Consider the following 17,342-nt stretch of genomic DNA (forward strand, 5'->3'; position numbering starts at 1 on the left):
CTTACTTTTCAAGTAATTGAAAGAATTATTCAAAGATGAGAAAGGAACTAGTCCATTTATGTCAGAGGACTTTAAGTTATTTAAGAAAACCTGTATCAAACTGATCGAAATCTAACCTGTCTTCACTTGTCACTAATTATCTACTGAGATATCCCATGCTGATATAAAGAAAAACCTAAGGACATACAAATGTTAACTTTTCCTAGTATCAATACATGAAAACTATTTTTTCCCTTACAAAAAATTCTAGTGCTTAACTTCCCTATTTGAATTCAGGAAAAAGTACTAAATGATGATTAAATTTAAAGCATCAGGAGCAACACGGAACAACAGTCAAGAAACTGAGGGTATGGTTCCAATTTTCCATTTACTCAGTCTCAATTTCATTATAAGTAAAATGAGAAGATTGACGAGAGCTCCAAATATATTTAATGGAGCATCAGTGATATGACAGGCTCTTTGAAAGAATTGCATGCTCCATGAAACTAAAGGTTCTATTGATGAAGTAAGTTCAGGAAATTCTGCACACCACTTACCTCTCTGAAGAATCATAATGCACCGTACTGCAGAAAAGAAAGTATGTAACTTTGTATAACCACCATTTCTCATAATTAGAGACAAACTAAATGTCTGTCAATAGAGGAATAATTAATTATACAGCATAGTGTGATCTTTATAAAGAAGACATTCTATATACTGATATAGTAGATTTCTGTGACACAAGATTAAAAAGATAAACTACAGAATAATACATATATATGCTAGATTTTTTAGTTCTTGTATATATATATGTAGTCACATGCATACAAAAAGTTCTGAAAGAATACACAGCAAACTTTTTTGTTTTTATTTTTTTAGAGAGAGAAAGAGAGAGCACAGGAGTGGAGGACAGAGAAAGAAAGCACATAAGCGCAGAGGGGGAGGGAGGGAGGGAGGGAGGGGGAGAGAGAGAGAGAGAGAGAGAGAGAGAGAGAGAGAGAGAGAGAGAGAGAGAATCCCAAACAGGCTCCATGCTGCAGGGCTCAATCCCACAACTGTGGGACCATGACCAGAGTCAAAATCAAGAGTTGGGTGCTCAACCAACTGAGCCACCCAGGCACCACCCCACACAGCAAAGTTTTTAAGAGTGATTCTGGAAATGGCAATTGGCAGGGTGAAGGGGAATACATTTCACAGATTTAACTTTTTCCAGTACAAACATACCTTTCTAAAATAAAACAAGTAGCCAAGAAAAAAATATAGATGCACTAGAGTAGTTTACACTATTTAAAGTGGATCTTTTCAAAATGGAGATATATTGGCTCTTTTGTAAATATTAAACTTCATGCCTTTTTTTATAACATGATGTATCTCTAGGTCACTGAATTAAAGATTTACTAGGATATTCACTGAGACCTTGCCTTTAAAAATACAAGTTAGAAAACTTAAATGCTTGTAATAATGAGTATCAACCCAATAAAATTTTTCAGTGTTATCTATTTTATGACTTGCCTGCATGATTTCATACGAGTTTTGAAAGTTAACAAAATAATGTATATAATTATGCAGAACACATAACAACCAAAAATGTACCTATAACATAAAGAAAAAAATCCAATGTGTATTCTGTTATGATTATACCTGTGTAAAGTGAGAAGTATATTCTTTTAATAACTGAACATATGTAATACAACAATGTGTGCTAAACACTGAAGAAATAGACACAGAAATTGCAGCACTGGCCTCTCAGGAAGCTTTAGTCAAGTGGAATAAAGACGAGTAAATCAATAGTAATCGTACAATGAGATTCATGTATTCCCCCCCCCCCCCACACACACACACAAAACATATTCAGGGCACACCATATGCCAAATGCTGTCTAGATGCTATTTTTTGGTAGAAAGAAAAACAAAAATAATTCTGGTTTCTTCAGGAAAGAAAACTACAATAAAAATATCTGAAAGCCTTAAGTGCCAAAGGAAAAAATACAGCAAAAAAGGGATAGGGAATGCAGGGTGGAGAGTTTGCAATGTGGGTTAGGGTGTTAAAGAAAAGAATCATGTGGAAGAATACTTTGAAGCAATTGTTTGAAAGAGCTGAGAACAACCCATATGGTTATATGAAGGAATAGCAAATGCAAATGTTTTTCTTTTTTTTTAAGTTTATTTATTTATTTTGAGAGAAATAGACAATGCAAGTGGGGGAGGGGAAGAGAGAGAGGGAGAGAGAGAGAACCCCAACTAGGCTCTACACTGTCAGCACAGAGCCTGACACAGGGCTCGAACTCACAAAACTGTGAGATTGTGACCTGAGCCAAAACCATGAGGCAGACACTTAACTGACTGAGCCACCCAGAAGCTCCATAAACGCAGATGTTTTACCTATTACCTATACAAGTACCAAGGGGGCTAATGTAGTTAGGCCCAGAGTATACTATACAGAGTATATGTAGTAAGAAGTGACATGAGGCCCTGTAGGAAGATCAGGTTGGGCCTTGTAGGCCACTGCAAAAACTCTGGTTATATGTATGGGTTCGTTGATTGGTTAGTTGCTTTTACAGATTTTATTTTTTAGAGCAGTTTTAGGTTCGCAGCAGAACTCATGGGTTGGTACAGAGATTTCCTTGGCCCCAAACATGCATACCTATTATCAACATACTCAGTCAAAGTGGTACATTTGTTACAACCTAAGAACACGCAAAGTCCAGTTTACATTAGGGATTGCTCTTGGTATATACATCGTATGGGTTTGGACAAATATATAATGACATGTGTCTACCAATATAACATCATACAGAGTAGTTTCACTGCCTTAAAAACCTTTTGTGCTGCACCTAATTCATTCCTCCCATTCTTCTAACCTCTAGCAAACACTGATCTTTTTACTATCTCCAGTTTTGCCTCTTCCAAAATGTTATATATTTGGAATCATACAGTCTGCAGCCTCTTCAGATTGGCTTCTTTCACTCAGTAATAAGCAATTAAGGTTCCATATATATCTTTCCATTGCTTGATAACTCACTTCTTTGTAATACTGAATAACAGTCCATTTCTGGATGTACCACAGTTTATTTATCCATTCACCTGCTAAAGGACATCTGCATTGCTTTCAGGTTTTGGCAATCATGAACAAAACTTCAGGCTTTTTTGTGGACATAAGTTTTCAACAAATTTGGGTAAAGGCCAAAGAGAGTGATTGCTAAAATGTATGGTAAGAATATGGTTAATTTTGTAAGAAACTGTGAAACTGTATTCCAAAGTGGCTATACCATTTTGCATTCCCACCAGCAATCAATGAGAGCTTCTGTTGCTTCAAATTCTCTCCATAATTTGATGTTGTCTGTGTTTAGATTTTGGACAATTTAGTAGGTGTGTAGTAGTATATCATTGTTGATTCAGATTGCATTTCCCTGATGACATATGATGTAGGCATTTTAATGTGTTTATTTGCCACCATGATTTCTTTGGTGAGCTTCAAGATCTTTGGGCTCTTTTAAAATTAGGTTGTTTAGGGGCACCTGTGTGGCTCAGTTGGTTAAGTGTCTGACATTGGCTCAGGTCACAGTATCATGATTTGTGAGTTTGAGCCCTGCATTAGGCTCTGTGCTAATCGCACAAAGCCTGCTTTGGATTCTCTGTCTCCCTCTCTCTGTGCCCTGCTAGCATACTCTCTCTCTCAAAAATAAACATTTGATGGGGCGCCTGGGTGGCGCAGTCGGTTAAGCGTCCGACTTCAGCCAGGTCACGATCTCGCGGTCCGGGAGTTCGAGCCCCGCGTCGGGCTCTGGGCTGATGGCTCAAAGCCTGGAGCCTGTTTCCGATTCTGTGTCTCCCTCTCTCTCTGCCCCTCCCCCGTTCATGCTCTGTCTCTCTCTGTCCCCAAAATAAATAAACGTTGAAAAAAAAATTAAAAATAAACATTTGAAAAAAAATAAAATAAAATTAGGTTGTTTTCTTATTGTTGAGGTTTTTTATTTTGTTTTGTTTTTTGTTTTTATTTTTATTTATTTATTTATTTATTTTTGAGAGAGAGAGAGAGCAAGCCAGGAATGGGCAGAGAGAGAGAGAGAGGGAAGAGGAAAATCCCAAGCAGGGTCTGTGCCATCAGTGCAGAGGCCGACATGGGACTCAAACTCATTTCTTTTCTTTTTTCTTATAAGTTTATTTCTTTGAGAGAGAGACCAAGGAGGGGCAGAGAAAAAGAGAGAGAGAGAGAGAGAGAGAGAGAGAGAAAGAAAGAGAGAAAGAGAGAAAGAGAGAAAGAATACCAAGCAGGCTTTGCACTGACAATACAGAACCTGATGTAGGGCATGAACCCACAAACCTATGAGATCATGACCTGAGTAGAAATCAAGAGTCAGATGCTTAACTGACTGAGCCACTCAGGTGCCCCAGTTCTGCCTTCTAATTTTTTAGGTACGTAATTCATTTTAGGTTAATTTTTGTAAAGGATGTAAAGTCAGTGTCTAGATTCATTTTTGCATGTGGATGTCCAGTTATTACAGCACCATTTTCTGAAAAGACTATCTTTGCATCATTTTATTATTGCCTTGCTTTGTCAAACATCAATTGCTTATGCTGATGTAGATCTATTTCTGGGTTTTCCAATCTGTTCCACTGATCTGTCTATTCTTGTGCCAATACCATACTGCCTTGATTACTGTAGGTTTATTATATGTATTAAAGTTGGGTAATGTCAGTCCTCCAACTTTAACACTGAGAATCTTAAGTTTGAGATGCCTCATAAACATGTAGGCATAAGTGCCAAGAAAGCAGTTGGTATGAGAGTTTCAGTTTAGGGGGGAAAAAACTCCAGGTTTATAAATTTATTCCATTAAGAAAAAAGAAAATGACCTTCTTAAACTCTTCCAAAAAAATAGAAGAGGAGGAGGAAACACTCCCAAATTCATCTTATGAGGCCAGCATCACCCTGATAACAAAATCAAACAAGGACACTAGAAGAAATGAAAATTATAGGCCAATATATCTGACGAACAGAGATGCAAAAATCCTCAACACAATAACAAACCAAAATCAACCCAGCAATTGCACTACTAGCTATTTATCCAAGGGATACAGGTGTGTTGTTTTGAAGGGGCATATGCACCCCAATGTTTATAGCAGCACTATCAACAAAAGCCGAAGTATGGAAAGAGCCCAAATGTCCATCAATGGATGAATGGATAAGAAGGTGTGGTGTACACACCCCCCCCCCACACACACACACAAAGGGAGTATTACTTAGCAATCAAAAAGAACGAAATCTTGCCATTTGCAACTACGTGGATGGAACTGAAGGGTATTATGCTAAGTGAAATTAGTTAGAGAAAGACAAAAATCCTAGGACTTCACTCATATGAGGACTTTAAGAGACAAAACAGATGAACATAAGGGAAAGGAAACAAAAATAATATAAAAACAGGGAGGGTAACAAAACAGAAGAGACTCATAAATATGGAGAACAAACAAAGGGTTACAGGAGGGGTTGTGGGAGGGGGGGGATGGGCTAAATGGGTAAGGGGCACTAAGGAATCTACTCCTGAAAGCATTGTTGCACTATATGCTAACTAATTTGGATGTAAATTTAAAAAAATAAATAAAATTAATAAAAATAAATAAGCAAATAAACTTAAAAAAATAACAAACCAAAATAAACAAAATATTAAAAGGATCATACACCATGATCAAGTGGGATGTATCCCTGGGATACATGGATGCTGCAATATTCACATATCAATCACATAATACACCACATTAATACAATGAAGGATACAAATCATGATTCTCTTAATAGATATAGAAAAAGCATTTGACAAAATTCAACATCCATTTTTGATTTAAAAAATCTCAACAAAATGGGTATAAAGGGAATGTACCTCAACATAATAAAGGCCATATCTGACAATCCCACAGCAAACATCATTCTCAATGGTGAAAGCTAAAACTTTTTCCTCTAAGATCAGAAACAAGGCAAAAGAGAGACAAGTATGCCCATTCTCCTCACTTCTATTCAACATAGTTTGAAAACTCTAGCCAGAGCAATTAGGCAAGAAAAAGAAATAATAGGCATCCAAATTGGAAATGGAAAAGTAAACCTGTCTCTATTTGCTGATGACAAGATATTATAAATAGAAAACACTAAAGACTGCACCAAAAAACTACTAGAAGTAATAAATAAATTTAGTAAAGTTGCAGGATTCAAAGTCAATATACAAAAGCTGTTGAATTTCTATTCACAAATAACAAACTATCACAAAAAGAAATTAAGAAAAGAATACCATTTACAACTACATAAAAGAGAAAAAAAAAAAAGCCAAGGAATTTAGCCAAAGAGGTGAAAGACCTGTACACTAAAAACTGTAAGACACTGAAGAAGACACAAATAAATGGAAGAAATATTCCATAATTGTGGATTGGAGGAATTAATATTGTTAAAATGTTCTATGCTACTTAAAGCAACCTGCAGTTCAATGAAATCCCTATGTAAATTCCCACAGCATTTTTCACAGAAATGGAACAAACAGATCCTAAAATACATATGGAACTACAAAAGACTCCAAATAGCCAAAACAATCTTGAGAAAGAAGAACAAAGCTGGAGGCATCACACTTCCTGGTTTCAAACTGTATTACAAAACTATAGAAATCAAAACAGTAGAATATTGACATAAAAACAAACCAAGACACACAGATCAATGGTACAGAATAGAAAGCCCAGAAATAAATTCATGCATATATGGCCAACTAATTTATGACAAAGGAGGCAAGAATATACAATGGGGAAAGGACAATCTCTTCAAAAAATGGTATGGGGAAAACTGGATGGCTACATGCAAAAGAAAGTAATTGGATCACTATCTTACAACATATACAAAAATCACCTCAAAATGGATTAAAGACTTGAACATAAGACCTAAAACCACAAAAGTGCTAGAAGAAAACAAAGGTGGTAAGCTCCTTGAGATTGACTTTAGCAATCATTTTTTAGATTTGACACCAAAATCAAAGGCAACAGGTGCAAAAGTAAACACATAGAACTAAATCAAACTAATAAGCTTCTATACAGAAAAGGAAACCATCATTAAAAAAAAAAAAAGAGGGGGCACCTGGGTGGCTCAGTCAGTTGAGCCTTTGGCTCTTGGTTTCAGCTCAGGCTGTGATCTCGCAGTTCGTCCATGCTGACAGAGCGGAGACTGCTTGGGACCCTCTCTCTCCCTCTCTCTCTGCCCCTCCCCCATCCACACTCTCTCTCAAAATAAATAAATAAACTTTAAAAAAAATGAAAAGGCAACCTACTGCGTGGGAGAAAATATTTACAAATCATATATCTGGTAAGAAGTTAACATCCAAAATATAGGAAGAACTACAACTCAATAGCAAAAAAAAAAAAAAAAAAAAAAAAAAAAAAAAAAAAATCTAATTAAAAAATGGGCAGAGGATCTGAGTATTTTTTTCAAAAAGATATGCAGATAGCCAACAGGAGTCTCAACATCAAGGATCATCAGAATGATGCAAATCAAAACCAAAATGAAGTACACCACACATCTGTTAGAATGGCCATTATCAAGGGGCATCCAGGTGGCTCAGTTGGTTAAGTGGCCGACTTTGGCTCTGGTCATGATCTCGTGGTCCCTGAATTCAAGCCCTACCTACGTCAGGCTCTGTGCTGACAGCTCAGAGCCTGGCACCTGCTTTGGATTCTGTGTTTCCCTCTCTCTCTGCCCCTCCCCCACTCACACTGGGTCTCTGTCTCTGTCTCTCTCTCTCTAAAAAATAAACAAACATTAAAAAAAAAAAAAAAAAGAGCAGCGCCTGGGTGGCTCAGTCTGTTAAGCCTCCAACTTCGGCTCAGGTCATGATCTCACAGTTCACGGGTTAGAGCCCCGCGTCCTCGGGCTCTGTGCTTCCAACTCAGAGCCTGGAGCTTGCTTCGGATTCTGTGTCTCCCTCTCTCCCTGCCCCTCCCCGACTCATGCTTTGTCTCTCTCTCCTTCAAAAAAAAAAAAAACAAAATTTTAAAAAATGGCTATTATCCAAAAAATCCAAGAAATAACAAGTATTGACAAGGATGAACAGAAAATGGAACCCTCGTGTACTGTTGGTTAACAATTTAAATTGGTGCAAGGCGCCTGGGTGGCCTTGTTACAGTCTGGCTCTTGATTTCAGCTCAGGTCATGACCTCAGGGTTTTGTGAGTTTGAGCCCTGTGTGGGACTGGTGCTGATAGCAGGGAGCCTGCTTAACATTCTCCCTCTTTCTCTGCCCCTTCCCTGCTCGAGTGCTGTCTCTCTCAAAATAAATAAATAAACTTTACAAAAAAAAAAAAAAAAGTAAATTGGTGCAGCCACTATGGAAACCAGTATGGAGCTTCCTCAAAGAATGAAAAATTGAGCTACCATGTGGTCTAGCAATTCCAGTTCTGGGTATTCATTAGAAGACAGTAAAAAATACTAACTCAAAAAGATATACGCACCCCCATGTTCACAGCAGCATTACTTACAATAGTCAAGAAGCAACCAAAGTATGTACCGATGGATAAATGGACAAGGAAAATGTTCGTATGTACAATGAAATATTACTCCACCATAAAACAGAAATACTGCCATTTGCGACAAAGTGGATGGACCTCAAGGGCATTATGCTAAGTGAAATAAGTCAGAGAAAGACAAATATGGTATCATCTCACTTACATGTAGAATCTTAAAAACAAACAAATAACCCCACAAGCTGATAGAACAGATTGATGGTTGCCAGTGGCAGGAGGGGAATAGGTGACATGGGTAAGGAAGTCAAAAGTTGCAAACTTGCAGTTACAAAATAAATAAGTCATGAGATGTAATACAGCGTGGTGACTATAGATAGTAAATTATATTGCATATTTGTAAGTTGCTAGGGGAATATATCTTAAAAGTTTTTATCACAAGAAAAAACATTTTGTAACTATGTACGGTGATAGATGTTAACCAGACTTAACGGGGTAATTATTTCACATCATACATAAGTATCATTAAACTAATATAACATTATACATCAATTATATTTCAATAGGAAAACTCCCCTCAAAAAATGGAATAAGCAACTTTGGGAGTCATTAGCATTTCAATGCTATCTAAATCCAAGGATTGAATTATTTCACCAAGAAAGTGATTACAGTGAAAGAACAGAAGTTGTGCAAGGAGTGAGGCCTGGGGCATGGGTGGAGAGATGAAGAGAAACCAGCAAAGAAAGGGAAAACAGAAAACTAGGAGGAAAAACCAAATAAGAAAATTGTGGAAGGCAAAAGAAAAAGAACATTTAAAGGAGGATAGAGTGACAAACTTTGTTAAATCCTACAAGTCTTGTTAAAAAGTGAGAACTGAGAACTGACTGAAGTCACAGAAGTCATCATGAACACTGGCAATAACAGTTTTGTGGAGCTGATGTGAAGCAAAAGCATGACTAAGGCCAGAATAAGGAAGAATGGCAGGAGAGCATTATAGGTAGCAAATTCAAGAGAGCTGAGTGACAAGCAGAGAATTTATGTTAATAATGAAAGAAATGAAAAGAAGTATCTTTTTTCCCTAGTATGTTGTAGTAATAATCCAAGAAGGGGAAACATGATGATTCAAGAGGGAGACATGTGAGTAATATGAAGCAACTATACGAAAACAAGAGGGATTATGGGGGAGCAGAAAGGCAAGTGTACCTACCTCTGGGCAGATCTCTTTGAGATACGTCTCAAAGATTATTTGATTTGATGATGGATTGGGTAATAAATACTAGGTACATGGAACAAACAAGCTTTGCAAAAGCAAAAATCTTACTGGCAACTATTTCTTTCTCTTTCTAGTTGGCCGTATTTTTGCTCCCACTATTTGATTTGCATACCTAGGAAATCTTGTTTGTTCTGAATTGTATTAGGCTAGTAATATTTGATACTGTATTTATGTTATTTCATTAATTACAACATAAAACAATGAAATGAGTGCAAAAAAAGGCTATTTCCCTGAAAATTGAATGCTTCTGAAAAACTTGATAAAAATATGTTTTCTTAAAGTCACTGTTAATTAGACAAGGTAAGATAAGCATATATACTGACAGAAAACATCATAAATGTATATAGGGACTGTGCACCCAGAAAGCTTTGTAAGAATGTAAGTTCTTGGTGCAGCCACTCTAGGGAACAGTATGGAGTTTCCTCAAAAAACTAAAAATAGACCTACCCTACAATCCAGCAATTGCACTTTTAGGTATTTACCCAAAGAACACAAAAAATACAGATACAAAGGGGTACATGCACCCCAATGTTTACAGCAGCATTACCAACAGTAGCCGAACTATGGAGAGAGCCCAAATATCCATCAACTGATGAATAAAGAGATGGTATACAAATACAATGGAATATTACTCAGTGATCATAAAGAATGAAATCTTGCCATTCATAACGACATGCCATTCATAACAACATTATGTTAAGTAAAATAAATCAGAGAAAGCCAAAGACCATATGATTTCACTCCTATGGGGAATTTGAGAAACAAAACAAATGGACATATGGGAGGAGGGAAGAAAAAGAGGAGAGAGGGAAACAAACCACAAAAAATAAAAGAGAACAAACTGAGGGTTGATAGAGTGAGGTAGGTGGGTGGGAGATGGGCTAGATGGGTAATGGGTATTGTGATGAGCACTGGGTGTTAAATGTAAGTGATGAATCACTGAATTCTACCCCTGAAACCAATATTGCACTCTATGTTAACTAAAATAAAATTTAAAAAAAGTATCTAGGTTCTTTCTACTTTAAAGAATCTGATAATAAACTTTTATTTTGGAAGTGTGGGTTCAGGAAAGACACAATGATTTCCACTTAGGGAATCAATCCTTAAATAAAAAGTACAAATTTACTCCCTCTCCTCCCACCCAACAGACAGATTTAAAAAAAAAAAAAAATCACAAATGGGGCGCCTGGGTGGCTCAGTCAGCAGGATCATGATCTCATGGTCTATGAGTTCGAGCTCCATGTCAGGCTCTGTGCTGACAGCTCAGGGCCTGGAGCCTGCTTAGTATTCTGTCTGTCTGTCTGTCTGTCTGTCTGTCTGTCTCTCTCTCTCTCTCTCTGCCCCTTCCCTGATCATGCTCTGTCTCTGTCTCAAAAATAAATAAAAACATTAAAAAAAAATTTTTTTTAAATCACAAATGAATGTGAAAGTTTGAGTTATTAACAGCTCACATTAAAAAACTAAATGTTTCGGAGCACCTGGGTGGCTCAGTCCGTTAAGCATCCGACTTCAGCTCAGGTTATGGCCTCACAGTCCGTGAGTTCGAGCCCCACATCGGGCTCTGTGCCGACAGCTCAGAGCCTGGAGCAGGCTTCAATTCTGTGTCTCCCTCTCTCTCTGCTGCTGCCCCACTTGTGCTCACTCTGTCTCTTACTAATAAACATTAAAACAAAATTTCAAAAAAATAAATGTTTATTATATATGTATTATATATATATATTTTTTTTTAATAATTTCCCATTTTGACTGTTTTGATTAAATGAATAGCTATCACCTCCAACTTGCATTGGATAAGAAGTTTCTGTTACTGTAAATTCAGCAAATCATTAGAAATCATTTTTTAAAATTTAAGTATCCATATTAGAAATATTCCAGATAAAATGGTTAACATACTTTCCCTTCCTCCTTCAATAAGACTCTGTCTTTTTTCCTAATACTCAGAATCATCTAAAAAAAATCAATTAGGTATTTCCTATGTATTAGTTTTGTAACTGTAGTACAAGTGATGTCCGCATTAAATGAACTAGACTTTGTCCCTGTGCTTAATGGAAGCAATAAGACTTCTTTCAGTTTTCCTCATCTCTCTCTTATCAGAAATCTTACCACTTGTGACCTGCTTGCTACCTGAATGCTTACTTAAGATTAATCTTTTTAAGGGTACCTGGCTGGCTCAGTCTGAAGAGCATGTGACTCTTGATCTTGGAGTTGTGAGTTTGAGTCCCACATAGGGTATAGAGATTACTTAAAAAAATAAAAAAACTTAAAAAAAAATAATTGTCTTTTCAAAACCTTGGCCTAAATAAATGACTTTTTCCCTTACATGCCTACTCATTCTGTATTTTTAGCAAAAGTCACCCTTATGTTGTTCACTCACAAACTTCTCAATTAAGTATGAGTAAAGCAGATTTAATACTCAGAATTTAAATGTATTTAATAAATGATTTTATGTGTGGTAAAGATGCAGGTTATTATTTTTAGGATATTATACTTATTTCACAATTACAGCCTTATTATTAAAATATCATATTAAACTTGAAAACCCACTGCCAATTGTTAATTTATTGATGATCTAGAGTTTGTGGTAATTATAGCATGATTAGAAGTTTACATCTGCTACAGCAAAAAAGGATTTGTAAAGATCAAGACTAAAAGTATTACTTAAACCTTGAAAATATCTGCCTTCATTTTGTTTTGTTTTTTTTGTGTGTGGAAGGTGCTGGACTATATACAAATCTGCTGAATGGAAGTAATCAAATCACCTAATTCTACATACAATTCAGAATTTTTTTTGGCAAATTGCTGCTAAGCTTATTATTAAGCTACCTTAAAGGTGTTAACTAATCTCCAGTTGAACAAGTTCATCAACTTCAGGCTTATAAATTTCCTACTAAAAAAAAAAAAAAAAAAATTAAGCAAGTTCACTAACTATTCTCCCTGATATGTATCCAAACACCACTAGTATATATGAATTGGTCATGTTGAATATTAAAACGTATCATAAGGATAACTAAAAATATATTGAAAAATTAAAACTATTCAACATAAAATATATTTAGACTGGGATAATATAAACTCTAAAACTAAATAATATAAATTAATGTGTAAAAGCTTGAATTTAGATGTTCAGTTAAATTTTGATCCTACAAGGTTTTACGTGTTGAAATTCATTACTAAGAAAAGATAACTTCCCTCTCTCTTTTCCCTCAATTACATCTTCCACAATGCCAGTAGAGATCCTTTTCTAAAGCCTAAACCTGACTAAATCTAATCATGTCCCTCTCCTCCTTTCTAAAAACTTAACGAAAAAAAAAAAACCCTCACTAATAATGTCCCATCACCTGCAAGATTCTTCATCACTTGCTAGCCTGATCTTCCAATATTATTTGCTAGCACTGTGCTTTCCTTTTGCCCACGTGAACATATTTCAATTAATTCTTCAAAAATCTAAGATTTCACCTTGTTTAATCACTAATATTTATTGACTATGACTATATTACCAGTATTTTTTTAATGCTTATTCATTTTTGAGAGACAGACAGACAGACAGACAGAACATGTGTGGGAGAGGAGCAGAGAGAGCACAGAATCCGAAGCGGGCTCCAGGCTCTGAGCTGTCAGCACAGCCCCGGCACAGGGCTCGAACCCACAGACTGTGAGAACATGACCAGAGCCGAAGTCAGATGCTCAACCAACTGAGCCACCCAGGCACCCCAACTATATTACCAATTTTAAGGTCCAGGGCTATGTGTTATAAATATGTAACTTTTAGATGATAAAATGCAGTCCTTGCCTTCAGAGTAGAATATGGTGACTTTCTCCCTAAAATATTACCCATCTCACAGTTACCTTCTTCAGAGCTACCTCTTTACATTAAATCTAATTCTTCTGATGCATTTATCATCCTCTACTGTAATTATTTACAAGACTGTTTAAGTTCGAATTTTTTCAGCGATAATGAATGAGATGAAAACTATCTCAGAATACGTGTGTGTCTGACTTCAGAGTAGATTTGTTTCCTGGCCAAAGCCTACTATAAATCTAAGATGTTCAACATCTTGTCTGTTCTACTGGCTCTTGGCAAAACTTCTGAGACCTTTGAGAAAAGCAATGTATTCCTGGTGCTCCCCAGGCAGTGCTGAGCTCCACCAACTCACCTGCAAAAGTGTTATCCACCCCTCCGGCTGCCACGAAATCCATCAGGTAGTTATATAAGGCCCAGCCCAAGGAATTGGTGTTGAGTGTGTAATTTGTGTTCTTCCATGCAGATTCGCCAATGGACTGAAAGCTCACCTCACTGATGGAGAAAATGTCGCTGTCGTCCTCCTCTTCTTGCTCAACCTCATCTTCTGGATAGTGACAGTCCAGGAATAGGGCCTTCTTACCAGCATTCTTTATAACTTCAACCATGAAATTAGGAGTGGACAATTCAGGTTCCTGTTCTTCAACCTTCTCCCTCAGGGAAGGATCCTCCTCCCCATCAGATGTTGGCAGGATGCTATTGTTAATGTTGAAAGTGACAGTGATCTTTTCTTCAGCAACTTTCCACATTAATTTGACTTCTGTCCCATTCACTTCCAGCTCCTAACCTCCAGACATCTTGGGGAGGGACTTAATGCTTCTGTATCTTTTTCCTCCTTAATTTCATCATCCACGGATGCAACAAAAGCTTTGTCTTCCTGGTTGTGCAGCATGCGGCAGCTGCAGCCACAGGGCCCTCGAGAGCTCAGGAGGCCCTGCTGATCCAGCCCATCTGCAGGTGAGGGGGCCTAAAGTGCCCCATACAAGGCCAGGCATGGCTGCAGCAGAGGCCAAGGCAGAGGGGCTGGGCTGGTCACAGAGCCCCCCCCCCCCCAAAAAAAAAAGCTGGGAATGCTAGGGAGCCCAAATCATGAGGCACTCAGTACAGCAGAGGCAACATCGGGGCCATACACAAGTGTGGGCACAAAGGATGACCCAAATGGAAGATCCCAGCCCACGCCCCACTGTAAATACCCTATTTCAAACTTTTTCATTATCATAATATTTGTTATAGTGATCTGTGATCAGTGATCTTTGATGTTATGATTATAATTGTTGGACATTTATGGACACTGATGGACAGATCTCCTGTCTCCTTCTCTCAACTTGGGCCTATTCCCCAAGACACAACAATATAGAAATTAGACCATTAATAACCTTACAATGGCGTCTAAGTGTTAAAGGGAAAGGAATGTCTCCTACTTTAATTGAAAGCAAAAATGATTACACTTAATGATGAAGTTATGTTGAAAGCTGAGGCAGGCCGAAAATTAGGGCTCTTGTGCCAAACAGCCAAGTTGTAAATGTAGAGGAAAAGTTCTTGAAGGAAATTAAAACTGCTACTCTAAAGAACATATGAATGATAAGAAGTGAAACCACATTATTGCTGATATGGAGAAAGTTTTAGTGATTTGGACAGAAGATCAAACCAGTCATAAAATCCCTTTAAGCCAGAGCCTAATCCAGTGCAAGGCACTAACTCTTCAATTGTATGAAGACTGAGAGAGGAGAGGAGGTCGCAGAAGAAATGCTGGAAGCTAGCAGAGGTTGGCTCATGAGATTTAAGGAAAGAAGCCATCTTCATAACATAAAAACATCAGGTGAAGCAGCAAGTGCTGACGCAGAAGCTGCAGCAAGTTACCAGAAGATCTAGCTAAGAGAATTAAAGAAGATGCCTACGCTAAACAACATATTTTTTCAATGTAGACAAATAGCCTTCAATTGGAAGATGTCATCTAGGACTTTCACAGCTAGAGAGGAGAAGTCAATATCTGGCTTCAAACCTTGAAAGGGCAGATTGACTCTTGTTAGGGACTAACACAGCTGGTGACTTGAAGTTGAAGCCAATACTGATTTGCCATTCCCAAACTCCTAGGCCCTTAAGAATTATGCTACATCTACTCTGCCTATGCTCTATAAATGAAACAATAAAGCCTGGATGATAGCACATCTGTTTAAAACATTGTGTACTGAATTGAGCCCACTGTTGAGAACTATTGCTCAAAAAAAAGATTCCTTTCAAAGTATTACTGCTCATTGACCATGCACCTGGTTACTACAGAGCTCTCATGCTGCTGTCATGCTTGCTAATATAATATCCATTCTGTAGCCAATGGATCAAGGAGTAATTCTGACATTCAAGTCTTACTATTTTTTTAAATGTTTATTTCTTCTGAGAGGGAGAGAGAGAAACAGCGTGAGTGTGCAAGCAGGGGAAGGACAGAGAGAGAAGGAGAGAGAAAGAATCCCAAGCTCACAGCATAGAGCCCAACTCAGGGCTCCATCCCACGAACCATGAGATCATGACCTGAGCTGAGTTGCTCGGGGTGCCTGGGTGGCTCAATCAGTTAAGTTAATCCCTGCTTAGGATTCTCTCTGCCCCTCCACTGCTCGCTCACATGCTCTCTCTCTCTCTCTCAAAATTAATAAACATTTAAAAAATATAAATAAATCGCTTACCTTCTAAAAGAAAAAAGGGTCAGACGCTCAACTGAGCCACCCAGGCACCCCAACATTTTACATTTTAAAAGTTGATTTTAGGGGGACCTATGTGGTTCAGTCAGTTAAGCATCAGACTTCAGCTCAGGTCATGATCTCACAGCTCGTGAGTTTAAGCCCCACGTGGGGCTCTGTGCTGACAGCTCAGAGCCTGGAGCCTCCTTTAGATTCTGTGTCTCCTCTCTCTGCCCCTCTGCCTCTCATGCTCTCTCTCTCTCTCAAAAATAAGTAAACATTAAAAAATTAAATTAAAATAAAAGCTTATTTTAAAACATTTATTTCTTGACATAAGTAACAGTCTTAACTACATCTAATAATATTTTCAATACCTTCTCAGAATTTAAGATCTGTATTTTTCAGGGTTCACTTAAATAGTATGTGTGAAAATATATTGACCACAGTAGGCTTATATCACATAATATCAAATCTCATTCCCTAGAAAACATGTGTTATTGTAATACCTATGAATGAAAAGCACATTATAAACATCTAAAGATACAGCAGCACAGAATAGATAGTAGTCTAACCATTCACAAGAATGAAAAGCTCTTTTCCAAGCTATTAGAAAGGCTCTTTCTCAATAGCTTTTTAGGCAAATGAACAAGTCTGAAGCAAATGAGAGTTAAGTTACAGGTTATTTTTCCTCCTAGTCAACTGACCTTACACTGCATATCTTTAAAACAGGAGTTGTAAATTAAACACAACTACAGGTAAAGAATTAGACTCCTCATTAATTTCAGTTGATGGCTGCTTTGCCAATTTCCCTAGTCCACTTCTGTTTCTATGGTAACAAAGGTAGACTAAAGAAGCAGAAGCAAATATTTTAAGTTAACAGTTATATGGGGAGAGTCAAGTACTGAATGGCATATACAGTAATTTAATTTTAAGAAATAATCTAAACTATGAAAAGGAAGAAGGGAATCACAGTTCATTTAATCTAAAAGCAACTGAAAAGGAGGAGTCTGCCAGTCCCGTATTTTTTCCTTGATTATCTTCACGGAAAAATATTTTCATTTTCATTTAACTTCTCTAAAAAATCTGGTCCCACTCCCACTATGGGTGGCCAAAAAAACAAAACCCTAAACTCACCAAGTG

At 37.3% G+C, this 17,342-nt stretch overlaps 1 protein-coding gene and 1 pseudogene across 20 annotated transcripts in view; both read right to left on the reverse strand.

The window, feature by feature from the left end:
- The window catches only part of BAZ2B (bromodomain adjacent to zinc finger domain 2B), a 322,262-nt gene that overhangs the window by 277,264 nt on the left and 27,656 nt on the right, over nt 1–17,342 (reverse strand). The window lies entirely within an intron of this gene.
- On the reverse strand, nt 13,722–15,229 carry LOC115522329 (annotated as a pseudogene).

The sequence above is a fragment of the Lynx canadensis genome, chromosome C1 (genome assembly GCF_007474595.2).
Source record: "Lynx canadensis isolate LIC74 chromosome C1, mLynCan4.pri.v2, whole genome shotgun sequence".
NCBI lineage: Eukaryota > Metazoa > Chordata > Mammalia > Carnivora > Felidae > Lynx > Lynx canadensis.